Source organism: Nuphar pumila, chromosome 9 (genome assembly GCF_984573655.1).
Source record: "Nuphar pumila chromosome 9, dmNupPumi1.hap1.1, whole genome shotgun sequence".
NCBI lineage: Eukaryota > Viridiplantae > Streptophyta > Magnoliopsida > Nymphaeales > Nymphaeaceae > Nuphar > Nuphar pumila.
In genome coordinates this window covers 34,003,818-34,016,845 of record NC_143257.1, presented here as the reverse complement: position 1 = coordinate 34,016,845, position 13,028 = coordinate 34,003,818, and positions in this window count along the sequence as shown.

The following is a 13,028-nucleotide window of genomic DNA, read 5'->3' as shown; positions in this document are numbered from 1 at the left end:
ATTGGCAGTCTTGGACTTCATACGGGCATATCCACTCATCGTGCATGACCTTGCAGCGATAGCAGTATCCACGCGAGTCATGAGTTGCCATCTATACAAAGATGCACCCAGATCAGAACAAAAGTATAAGAACATCTACTTACAGTGCGATATCGGGACCATGACGGATCTTGAACCAGGTTTCTCAGACTCATGCTCTGATACCAATTCTATAACGCCCCAGATTTCCAAAACAAAGCTAAGTTAAAATTTTCATGAATTTCTTTTTTTTTTTTTCTTTGCAGCAGAATTTAGAAAAGCTTTTAGCAACGGAATCAGACGATAATGAGTCGTCAGTTTTAGAAAACTCCGAGCACGTTGCAGGTATGTGGCCAAGCAACTCATTGACCACCAAAGTGTTCCATTTATCGAAAACCACATGTTTATTACAACACTACTACTTAGAAAAGCAGTGTAGGTTCAATAAAAAGGAAGCAGTACAACTCTGTCTAGAGAAACCCTGGAACTCGATGCCGCCTTGCTCCGCATATCGCCACGCAGGTTCAACACCTGAAATCCCCATAAAACAGGGTCAGAACCACTGATGGTCTGGTAAGCATGCAGTCACACATCCATTCCACTCAAGTACAATAATGACCACTCAGGGTCGCAATACGCAATAACGACGCTCAAGCCTCCAAGACTTAGCGTATATCGCAAGAGCCTCCTCAGGGCTATGAGTTGAACATCCGCTCGAGTCCTCATGACTTAGAGCAAGCCTTTTCAGGGCTGTGATTTGAATAGCCGCTTAAGTCTCCATGACTTAGCCATGACCTCTTCCGGGTCTTAAAGTGATGTCTAGCTCAAGTCTTCATACTTGGCACATCCGTATCCCACGCATCTAAGGACAACTCCTTGAGCTTCGCTTAGTCGTGCGGATACAACACGGGTCTTTGCCCAGTCGGTCTAGTAGTATACCGAACATGACACCTTCACAAAGGTTATGCAGGACTTACTCAACACGTCATCCACTCATACATTCAAAGCATCGCTGTACCTAGAACTAATGCATTGTTTGATAATTAACCGCTCCCGCCTTTGGTACGCAGGTAGAGCTATTGTCCGGGCATCAACGCGACGTTCTGGGGGTTGATTATTCTATGTATTTTAGATACCCCAGAGGCCTGTTGACCCTATCCATAGTAGGGCAGTGTGTTTCAACTGGGAGAACCCTACTAGGCCCATATTCGGATGCATCCTCTACTTGCAGTAGTTGGGTTCAATCCTTAGATCTTAAGGATAACCACGACCCCAAAACCCATGAGTGACTGAGGCCATCGTGGACTCTATCAGGTCCAAAGTAAAATACATGTCACTCAAGGTTGTACCATCACTATCATTCCACAGTGAGCATAATTCCTGAAGGGGTCTGCCAGTCTTACAATTACTTGGACAGAATCTGCATGCCATTTAGGCAGCCCGTGCTTTCAGCACTACGGGAGTATGTACCCGACCCCATTCGGTCTGCCCCAACACAGTCATTACTGAGGGGGTACCCCTAACACGATCTTCAACCGCGGGGTATGTGCGACCTTAAGTCTTATTCATATGCATGCAGAACACCGCTCTTTGGCACTTCGGCCACCACGAGCATCACACCTCTTTGGGTGGAAACAACACACTCTGGCTCTTCGGCCCTTACGAGTCTGGTTGCGTAACCGTTCTCAATGAGCATGCATATGACTCGATCTAAATAGATCGGCTACTCGGCGTATTTTTACGCAACGAGTCCAAACCTAGCCAAGGCGCAAACTCTACTCCGGCTCAGTGGCCCTTACGAGCAAGGTGCCCTTGCAGGCACAAGGATACGAGCCAATCTGGCATCGTTCCATCAACGGACATCATTATGTCGTTCCATTGGTTCCGGCAGCTCTTCTGCCAACCATTTCGTCAGCACTTCCCCTGCTCTACCGGCAGTGGTGCGACGAACCCTTTTACGTTGTAGAGGGCAAACCATGAACTGGGTAGCACTTTGCTATATGTCAGCGTATCCTGCTACGTTCTTTCTGAGCTATTCTTAGCTTCTTCAGAAATTTCAGCAGCACTTCCTCTCTTTTACGGAGAAAGCGTGCGTTTCTTTTATCCATTTCAGCAGCATCTCCCCTCTTTGGTAGGAAATCGCCACGCTTAATTCGGGAAATGGATGTGCACCGTTGTGCGTACTTTGCATCCATCAAGGTTGCAGGAACCCTTGGCCATAGCCAGGCCATACGTAATTGACTTAGTCTTTACGTAAAGAGCATTTTGCCAAAAAGCTGAAGCCTTTCCAATAGGGGCTTCATTCGTCAAGCAGAATCTTGAACGAGGAGCGGTCAAGGAATCGCATGGGCGATTTGGAGTTTGATCTCCGTTTGAACGCTCATTTACGCGCTATATATGTAGTATAAGCAGAAGCCTGTGCTTTATACAGCGGCGGCGTAAAGAAATGCATATACTATTGTTCAGGGTGTGTAACTGAACGAAATATTCTACATATATAACAAAGCAGAAGCCTTGGCATCGTTCGACGCGACGGCGTAAGTAAATACATTGCAGAAAGCAAAAGCCTTGGCATCGTTCGACGCGACGGCGTAAGTAAATGCATAATCGGAAGTGCAGAAAACAGGGAGCCTTGGCATCATACGACGCGACGGCAAAGGTAAATTACATAGCCTGTGCGATATAAGACGCGTCTGCAGAATCACCAGATATACACCTAGATCCGTATCCAACGATAGTTACGAGGCGAGCGGGTGAACACCGAAGTGTTCTGAAGGGCTCAACCAAGAACTAGGGCGAGATACCATTTTAAAAACGCATATACTGCGTGTTTGAACATAGATATATCCGACGATAGTTCCGAGACAAGCGGGTGAACACCGAAGTGTCCAAAAAGGGCTCAATCAAGAACTAAAGCAAGATACTACTTCAGAAAGTATATTCTATATACAAACAATCAAATACTTGAGAGAGATGGATCAACGAACCGAACTTACTTCAAATCGTGGAAGAAACGGCTCCGGGTTGCTTCTTTGGCTTCGAGCCTTCCTTCGAGAGGTCAGACTAAGTCAGATGAAGCTGACTTAGTTGAGAAAGAGGTAGAGTAGGTCAAGCTACTCAACCTAAGTGGTTTGAACCAAACAGGGTTCGATCCAAGTCAACTGGGTTCAGCAGGTTCGCACTCAGCTCAAGTAGGCTAAGTCTGGGTTCAGAAATCCAAACCGGAATCTGGACCAAAAAGGACTTTGACTTTAAACCCAACTAGGTTCAAGTCAAGTCAACTGGGTTTGGACCAGGTCAAGTGGGTTCAGACCCAGGTCAAGTGGGTTCAGACCCAGGTCCAGGTGGGTTAGGACCAGGTCAGGCAGGCTCAGGCTAAGTCAGGCAGGCTCAGACCAGGTCAGGTGGGCTAGGCTAGGTAGGGGAGGTTTAGGAGAGAGAGAGAAGGCAAGAGAGAGAGGGGGGGTCGATTTTTATGAGAAGAGAGAGAGTGGGGAGGGCTATTTATAGCCCAAGCCCACCTCCTCTTGGGTTTTTCCATGCCCCTTCTACCCCCTTGGCTTCTTTTTAATTCCAAGAGGTTCCTTGGTGTGGGGACCACCTAGATATTTCCATGGGATATTTTGTGGGTCCCACCAGATATTTTCTGAGGAATATTTCTGTGGGGCCGACCAATATTTCCGTGGGTCCCGCAAGAATTTCGGGTTTCCGGCGATTTTTTCCGAAAAATTCTGAGTACGCCATTCCCTTCGTATTGACGTAACTAAGAAAGTTGGCTCGCAGGAATCCTTTGATTTCATTCAGGTAGGAAGTTATGGCTTCCAGAGTGTTTGAGCATATATTCGCGATTCGACGAATATCCTAAGTATAACTGGCTCGCAGGAATTGATTCGTTTCGCATTCTGAGAAGAAATGCTATTTTTACCGGTAAATGCCTCATGAATTTTATTCAGATATTTTCTGAAAAATTGCGGGTCTTACATATATCATGATATTTCATAATATCAATCACATATTCAGTTTTGCAGCATTCCACATTTCCCTCAATATACACCTGTGCAGCGTCCCAGCACACACCACATTTGTGGCATATTTGTCCTGCTTGTTCATATCGCCCCTTTGTCATATTGACACCTCAACAACTCTATGTATTCTTCATACCCAGCATCTCTGCATTTTCAGCAATATACCTACCTTGATGCTCTATATCAGCAGTTACGTTTGCACTACCATCTTGCACCTTCGTTGCAATCTTACCTTGGCATAGCATTATATACATATTATTGCGGTATAGCCATTGTCATTAATACCTTGATCCCTGTACTATCAGCAAATCTCATATAATCGTCGCCCGTATACCTTCTTCCCTTTGTACCCATTACATATTCATGTTCCATTGTTGCCTGGCATCTTTACATTATGTTATTACATATTATATTGTATCTTTCAAATCCATGTTTCCTTTGCATGAACAGAGAGAACCTGCTGTAGATAAGAATGCAAGTATCTCTAAGATTGAATTTGTTGTAAATATAAATATGCATGTATATGTTGCAATTCTCAGTATTATAAGAGATTTCTTGTTCATTAATCATCTTAGCATCAAGTCACTGATAAGCTACAACAGATAGTTCCTGTGAATTATACTCAGCTGCCCCTCACGCATTCCATATTGACTCACATCTCTCGGTCATTGATTGTTTCACCTAGCTCTTCCTGCATTTACCCATGACCCATGAAAATTCCATTATTATGCATATTCTCCCATTAGAAGTATACATATCTATATATATACATATATATGTGGGTCTCTCCATATATAGTTGTTTTTAGGCATAAGCAATTAGGCAGATACTTTTTCCGGTAAATGTACCTCCATTAGCAACTCTCACTTAGCATAAATTTAAGCATTTAGATGTATGTACATATACTTCTCATTTAAGTTTACACGTGGTGCCTAGATATTATCATAGGCATTCCAGTCATGTTTTAACCCCTAGTGTTGTATATTTCTATTATAATCCAAGTGTAATTACTTAGGTACTGTCATCAACAAGAAATTTACAAATCTCTCTTTTGTATATTGTATTTCTGGTACCAATTCTTGTTTGCAGGAAAGATCTGGAGGAGGCTGACTCCTTTAGTTCTGTATTTCCCCCCTTTTTTTTTATTTATTTATTTTACTTTATGCCAGAGAAGTAATAATCAAATTTTGGAATAATATTTACTTTCATTGCATAGATTAGGATGCAAATCATATAGTTTGAGTTTTTATAATATCCTGATTGTGCACTTCATGCATTTTATTTCAAAATCACCGTGGATGTACACGAATGGCACGTGCACCAACTCTTAGAGAGTTGATGAACTCGGTGGAATCCATATTTACGGCCCTAGTCAGAATATGGACGAGACCCAAATCCATCATCTCTCTACCAGTCACATTGAGACTACACTCTTAGGTTATCTTAAAAATGCACATCATATTTCCCATTTTCAAAATATTGTGAATTAACTCAAACAAAATCTGAACATATTCATGGCCATAGTCAGAATATGTGAAGGATTTACTTTGGCTTAATACACATTTTTCCAATAAATGTCACAGGAAATCTCTTCAAAGTGCATTCATTCATTCAAATCATCTGCATCATGACATTATCTGCTTTTCTCATGATTTTCTCAAGAAAATTTCATTCTTTGGAAATCGATTTCTCAAGAAACTTCTAAAATTTTCAAAATCAGATTTTCCAAGTCAAGCTTTCTCATGATTTTCCCTGAAAATGTTATTTTCTTAAGATTCGTTTTCAAAAGTAATTTATCATCCTTCTCAGGAATCAAAATTGATTTTTAGATATTTCCAAGACAATCTTCTCAAGATTTCAATTTCCTAAGTTTGGAATTTCCATCTCCAAAGAATTTTCCAATGAATTTCAATCATTTTCCTAAGAAAATTTTCAAAGTCAGAATTTTCCTGATAAATATTTTCTTTTTCAAATATTCATCTTTTCTCAAGAACCTTCTCCATTTTTCCAGGACTTTCATCCATTCATGATTTTCGCAAAACTTCATAAACTTTCTGGTGATTTCCAAATCCTTTTATCTGAGTTTTCTGAGAGATTGATTTCGTGAGAAATGCTTTTCAACTACAAATGTTTTCTAAGCATACATCATATTTTTCCAAATTACATTTTACAAAATCTCATAGCACATGCTTGAATTCTCTGTGCATTTAGGATAGAACACAATTTCAATAATTTAACTAAGTCAAGCACATTTTTGGTCCTTGGTTCGATTACCCCTGTTAAAGGCGACAGGAACGGTCGAACCTCGTACCGACAGGTCGAACCCCATCCCATGGATTTTCCCACAATTTTCAAAACAGAGGAGTATTTCAAAACAATTTCCAAAATCCGGTCAAGTTTGAATCGCGAAAGCATTTCCCTCTCTATTCCGCAAGGAAGGGAAGACGGGAAAAATTTTGCGACAATAACAGGTTTGGCGACCGTGATGGGACCTGTCCTTGTCTGGTCAAAATTGTGCTTGATTTAATTCAATTATCGAAATTATGTTCATAAAATGTCAGCTCTTTGCTTTTAATATCATGCGAACCTAGGAGCCTAGATTTTGACCTAGCTGACATTGATTGCATATAGACTAGGCATGGTTTGGTAGGACCAGATTGAGGAGATATTTTCATGTTCACATAGACTTAGGTCTAAACACAACTCTCCTCAATTTAGGATCTGAATGCAAACAATGTATGCTTTTTCAAAGATTTTCAAAAATCTATCTCTCTAGGTCTTAGAGCTTTCTATTTCTTGCATGTGATCATTTTTTCAAAATCTCCATTACCTATCATTACCCAGTCTTCATGTTGTTGGGCTCTCTTCCAGAACCCTAGTTTGGGACAAAACCTCACAACTGGGCCAATTATTTGGGTTAACACCCCCCTACCACGTACCGCGGGCCACAGTCCGAAGTATATCGGTAGGCGCTCAAGGATGTTGCAAAACCTTACCTTAGAACCGAAGTTGAAATTATATGCCACGTACCTCGGATTTCGATTCGTGTATATCAGCATAACTTGATTGGACAAAGATGATCTGAGCTTAGAGTTAGGATTAGGGTCCTACAGCTGTTTTCAAAATGATGCATCTAGAGTCAGCCTTTTAGGGAGTGTTGTATGTGCATGAATGTTTGTGCAAGATGTGATTGTTTGTATGTTACCTCTATTTTCTTACATTTTCCACAAAAAAAAAATTCAAATACCCATATTCTCATCCTTTTCCTTTATTTTCTCAAACCCTGGATGATTTTCTCAAATATCCCATTTCTTTCAAAACCCTAGGTGATTTTCCATTCTACCTTTCTACTGGATCTCGAATTTCTAGCTACATTTTATATCCCGCCTACAAAATTTTCCTAAGTTTTATTCTGAGTCTTTCTTTGTTTTCAGCCCGATGGCATCCAGTCAAGTCGATCCTATCTTTCCTGAAGGTCACATTTCCTACGAGGTGTGACAAGGTCGTTCTGAACACCGAGCCCTTAGCACCAAAACTTTCATTCCCTGGTGGTACTATTCTTGGCTCAAAAGCTTTTCCCGAATGTTCCCAGACCATTTAAGCGAGTGCGGATTAGAATTGGCGTCAGCAGTTGAAACGCAGACCATCAATGGCAACCTAATTCATGCAATGGTAGAACGATGGAATCCACGAACATGTACATTCTGGTTCCCATGGGGAGAAATGACTGTTTTAATGGATGAATTTTCAGAAATCATGGGATTACCAGAACCAGCCGATCAACCAGACGATCCATTATAGCATCAATTCCTGATCAATGTCAAGGGTTTGAACCCACGAGACTCCTTAGCTCGTATGACAGGCCGCCGATCTTGGCCCCTGATCCAGTTGGACGGAAATGAATATGTCAACCTGCTCGAGTTGTACCGCCAATACAGGACCTTTATCGAAGTCAGCTCGCTATCAAGGACAACTAAAGAAAGAATTCAGAATGCAATGGTTTTGTGCACTGTAGGATTAACCCTCTTTCTAGATGGACAAAACTATATAGACATCAGAATAATCCAGCTTATGAGAAGATGGGGAAGTCGGCAGACCAATCGCCTCTCCATAGCCATGGCAGCGCTCGCCTTCCTATATCGGGGTCTGACCCGCTTCTCACTTGGAGAGTCCATTCTCGTCGAAGGTTGCATCTACGCGCTTCAATCCTGGTTCTTCCAGCACATTCCAGCCCGAGCAAACTCTTTCAGATACAATGGACAAGAACTCCTTCCAGTGGCACAATACCGGTCCATGATCAACAACATTCAAGAGGATGATGTAGTTTGGGACTACTTTGATCGACAATTGTCCCCTCCCAGATACACATGCTTATGGCAAGCGGTTCAAGTTATTGGGACCATTCTTCTGCACTTACTACCAACAGGAGCGATGTGTTTGGCAGTTCTCCTAGAGGCAGCAGTATGTCGAAGCCCGATTGCTATCAGAAGCTATGGCAGAGTTTGATCTCACTTCCGCACAATGGTCCGGGGCATATCATTCTGCCAGCTACAGCTGGGATTCCTTTGTTTCTCTCAAAATCTTTCCAAGTCCTAGAGTGTCTGCCAACTATCGTGAATGGTGGCAAATTGTTTGTCCTCCACCTCTTTGTCAAGATCAATGAAATCATATTTTCCTCATTTCAATAAAATTTTCTATCTTTCTATTAGGTAACAAGGCATATTTTCGTTGTTTCTTTCTCTTGCGAATGACAACACAATTGTCGTGATTCCCACGACGACTCAGTCCCTATTAATGGGATATCTTTTTCAAATTGTCTACCATATTTTCAAATAAATATTTCTTCCAAAAGCCAATTCCTTCAGAATCTAATCAGGTCTTTGCCCTGCAGAGAGCATCTATAACATTTGATGGTTCGGACAAGATCAGGCAAAAGAACAACGACATCTCAATACTCGTTGGCCTTAGAAGAAGAGATGGGCTCCCCCCGATCCGAGAGGAGTCAAGAGCAGCAACAAGAGGATGATGGCATAGACCCGCAAATGTATGCCATGTTCCGAAAAATGATGAATAAGATGATGAATGAGCAGCCCGGGACCAGCTCAGAAAGGAATCCCTTCAGAGAGAAGTTCCATAGTCACAGGGATAAGAAGGCTTCTAAAAAGCAAGTTCAGCCGGAAGAGATCTCAGACGGAACAGACTCAATTGAAGATACAGATGAAGAATATGAAGTGCCTCCGGCATTTCAGAAGCGGGGCCAAGAACAAAGAAGAAGCCGCAAATCAAAGAGTCAGGTCACAGAAGTGCCTCTGCAAGCACAATTCAAAGAAATGGCTAGAGTTGTCAAGGATCTACAAGCCCGTGACAAGGGCAGAAAAGTCTTCACCAGCGAAGACTTCTATGATGGCTTGGAGGGGGATGATAATCTGGAGAATCTTCCTCGTAAATTCATCAAGTTTGACGGTTCTGGCGACCCAAAAGCTCATCTCGCCACTTTCTTTGCTGAGTGCTCAAGGTTCAAGAGGGACAACCGGGCACTATTTCTATGTTTCCCCCGCAACTTGGAAGGAGTTGCAGCTAAATGGTATGCTGAGCATATCAATCCCATCGAGCTCAAGGAGTTCGATAAAGTGGTGAACTTGTTTATTGAACGCTTCTTGTTCAACACAGAGGTGCTTCCTACATTGAGCCATCTCTGCAATTTAAGGCAGAATGAGAATGAGAAAGCACGGGATTTTATTCACAGATGGAGGTCAGCCTGCAACAAAATGAGAGATCCTATTTCAGAAAGGCATGCCTTATCATTGATCCTCAGCAATTTCTCACAACCATTAAGAGGATTAATCTCTATTGCACCATCCCGTACCTTTATTGAGCTGACCGAGAGAGCCAAATGGCTCGAGCTGAGTGTGGAGAATGGAGTCCATGAAGGCTTCACTTTTTCCAAAAACAACCCTCAAGGTGAGCAGAAGAAGAAAGCTCACTTCACCTATTCTGCCAACAGCAATAGCAATAGCCGAAATCAGTATAAAGGGCAGAAGAAAGATTACTGCTACGGTGCAGGAAGTTCGAACAACAAAGGCGATAAAAAGGAAAGCCTGCTCCTCAATACAGCAAGCCTCCTCAGCAGGATCAAGGGCCAAAACTACGTGAGAAGACCAAACATGAAGGGTGGAGCTATGACCGAAAGTTCACACCTTTAGACCAATCACTCGAAGATGTACTCGAGTATATGCTGTCAAAAGAAATGGTTAAGTTGCCTAGATTGGCCGATCCCATTGTGCCCATGGGGAAATGGAAAGATCAGTTTTGCAAGTTCCACATGACAGTGGGACACAACACTGAGAACTGCTTTGTTCTCAAAAACATTGTGCAAGATCTTATTGATAAAAACCTTTTAGTGGAAGGAGAAGAAGAAGAAAAAATGGATATTCTAAAGCAGCCCTTTCCTTCACACACCACGGCAGTAGTGTGTGATCATCACAAAATTTTTCCTCTCTCGTGGTTTCTCTCTCTTCCTTCTCTTTCCCTTTTCCAACCTCTATTCTCCTCCATTTTGAAGGGAGAAAAATAAAAGAAAGAAAAGAAAGAGAGAAGAGAAAAGAAAGAAGAGAAAGAGAGAAGAGAAACTCTTTTGCGCGGTTTCACTTGACCTTGATTTGAAAATATTTAGAAAATAACTCGCCTCCGTTTTTGAAAATTTGCAGGAAAAAAAAATGGAGAGACGGGATTCGCTCGTGGGTACGAGGTTCGACCGTTCCTGGCGCCTTTACCAGAGGTAATCGAACCAAGGATCGAATCTATGCCTTTTGCTTTGACTAAATATCATCTAAGAATTTATCCTAAAGATCTAAATGCACAAAGAATCATGCTTGTGCAATGCAAGGATGTATGCTCTTTTGAAAATTGATTTAGAAATTTCCAAGTATTCTGAGATGAACTTGGTAAAGGAGTGAAGAAATGATTGAATCTAACTTAGAACTTGAGATAGATAAGAGAAGTTCTAAGTTTTTGAAGTAAATCAGAGTTGGAAGGATAAATCTTGATTTTGAGAAAGAATGATTTGAAGCTTTGAAAATGATGTTTTAAAGTCAGAAATGGACTTTGAATTTGAACTTGAATTTAGGAAAGGAAATGAATAATTGAGATGGAATTGAATGTAGATTTTGAGGTTTGAAATTTAGAATGGATCTGAGAAATCAAATGGTATTTAAGAATAGAAATGGATTTAAGAGATTCAGATTAGATCCGAAAATGGAATTGAAATCTAGAATTTGAATTGGATTCCGGATCCTAGACAGAATGGGATCCGAGATTTAGAAATCCAAGATGGACTTGGGTTCTAGATCCTAAAATGGAGTGGATCTGAAGTCTGAGACCCAAATGTAGAACTGGGTTCTGGATCCTAGAATGGATTTGGATCTGAAGTCTAAGATCCAAAGTAGAATTGGGTTCTAGATCCTACAGAAAATTTTGGATCTGAAGTCTGAGATCCAAGATGGAAGTTGAAATGTGGATCCTAAATGGAATTTGATCTGAAGTCTGAGATCCAAAGTGAAGTTGGATTCTGGATCCTAAAGGCAATTTCTTGGATCTGAAGTCTGAGATTGTAATCATCGCAAAATTTTTCCTCTCTTGTTGGTTTCTCTCTCTTCCTTCTCTTTTCCTTTTCTAACCTCTATTCTCCTCCTTTTTAAAGGGAGAAAAATAAAAGAAAGAAAAGAAAGAGAGAGAAACCAACAAGAGAGGAAAAAATTTGCGATGATCACAGTTTTGCGATGATCATAGTTCGGGAGAGAACCTCACAACTGGACCACTTATTTGGGTTCGCGCCCCCCTACCACGTACCTAAGGGCCATAGTCCGAGGTATATCGGTAGGTGCTCAAGGATGTTGGGAAGCCATTACCTTAGAACCGAAGAGATATCTTATATGCCACGTACTTCGAGCTTCGGCTTGAGTATATCGGCGTACCTTGATTAGAAACAGATGATATAAATCTTAGAGTTAGGATTAAGGTCCTACAAGCCATTTCAAATATTGCATATAGAGTCAGCTTTAGGGAGTGTTGTCTGCGCATCCTTGCTTGTATATCTATGATTGTGTGATATTTTATATCTTCTTTATATTTTCCAAAAACCTGGGTATATATTGTCAAAATTTCTTCTTTGTTTTTAAAACCCAGGTGTATTTTTCTTTATCTTCTTCTTCTTCTTCTTCTAAAAATTTCTTCAAAAAGTCTTCTGATCCTACCTGCAAGTTCTTCAAAATTTAAATCTTTACCATTTATTCTCAAATTTCATTTATTCTCTTATTTTCTTCTGATTTTATATTCTTGTTTATATTTTCATAAAAATCTCTTTCCATCAAGAGATATCCTTTTCAAAATAATATTTTCTTTTTCATATTTTTAGTTGGTTACTCTCCCTCATAGAGTAGACAACGCAATTGTCACAAATTTTATGACGACTCAATCCCTAGTAAAGGAATACAATTTTTTAGATTTCAACCTAAATCCTTCCTCTTGTCAAAACTTCTCCGAAAAGTTTCTTTGGCCTAAAAACCTCCTCTTTCCTCTACAGAGAGATCACTGATATCCAAAAATGGTTACGACAAGAGCGGGAAAAGAAACAGTTCCTCAACTCAGCGACAGTGAGGCGGAGGAGATAAGCTCTCCTAAATTGGTCAGGGGACAGGGTCAGAACAAGAAAGATGACATCGACCCCGCTATGTATGATATGTTCCAAAAGATGATGGCAAGGATGATGTCGGAGCAAGCCGAGGCCAAGCTGAAAGAGGCAGTTCCTAAAAGCAAGCTAAGGAAGAAGCCTGTAAAGAAGCAAGTCAGAATCATCAGGAAGAAGGTACAGCCAGACACTACTTCTGAGGAATCAAAGTCAGTCGAGGAAGAATCGGAAGAGGAAGAGCAGATTGTCTACAAGCAGAATCCTCCAAGGCAGTCCGTAAAAATAGCTGCAGAAGAGCC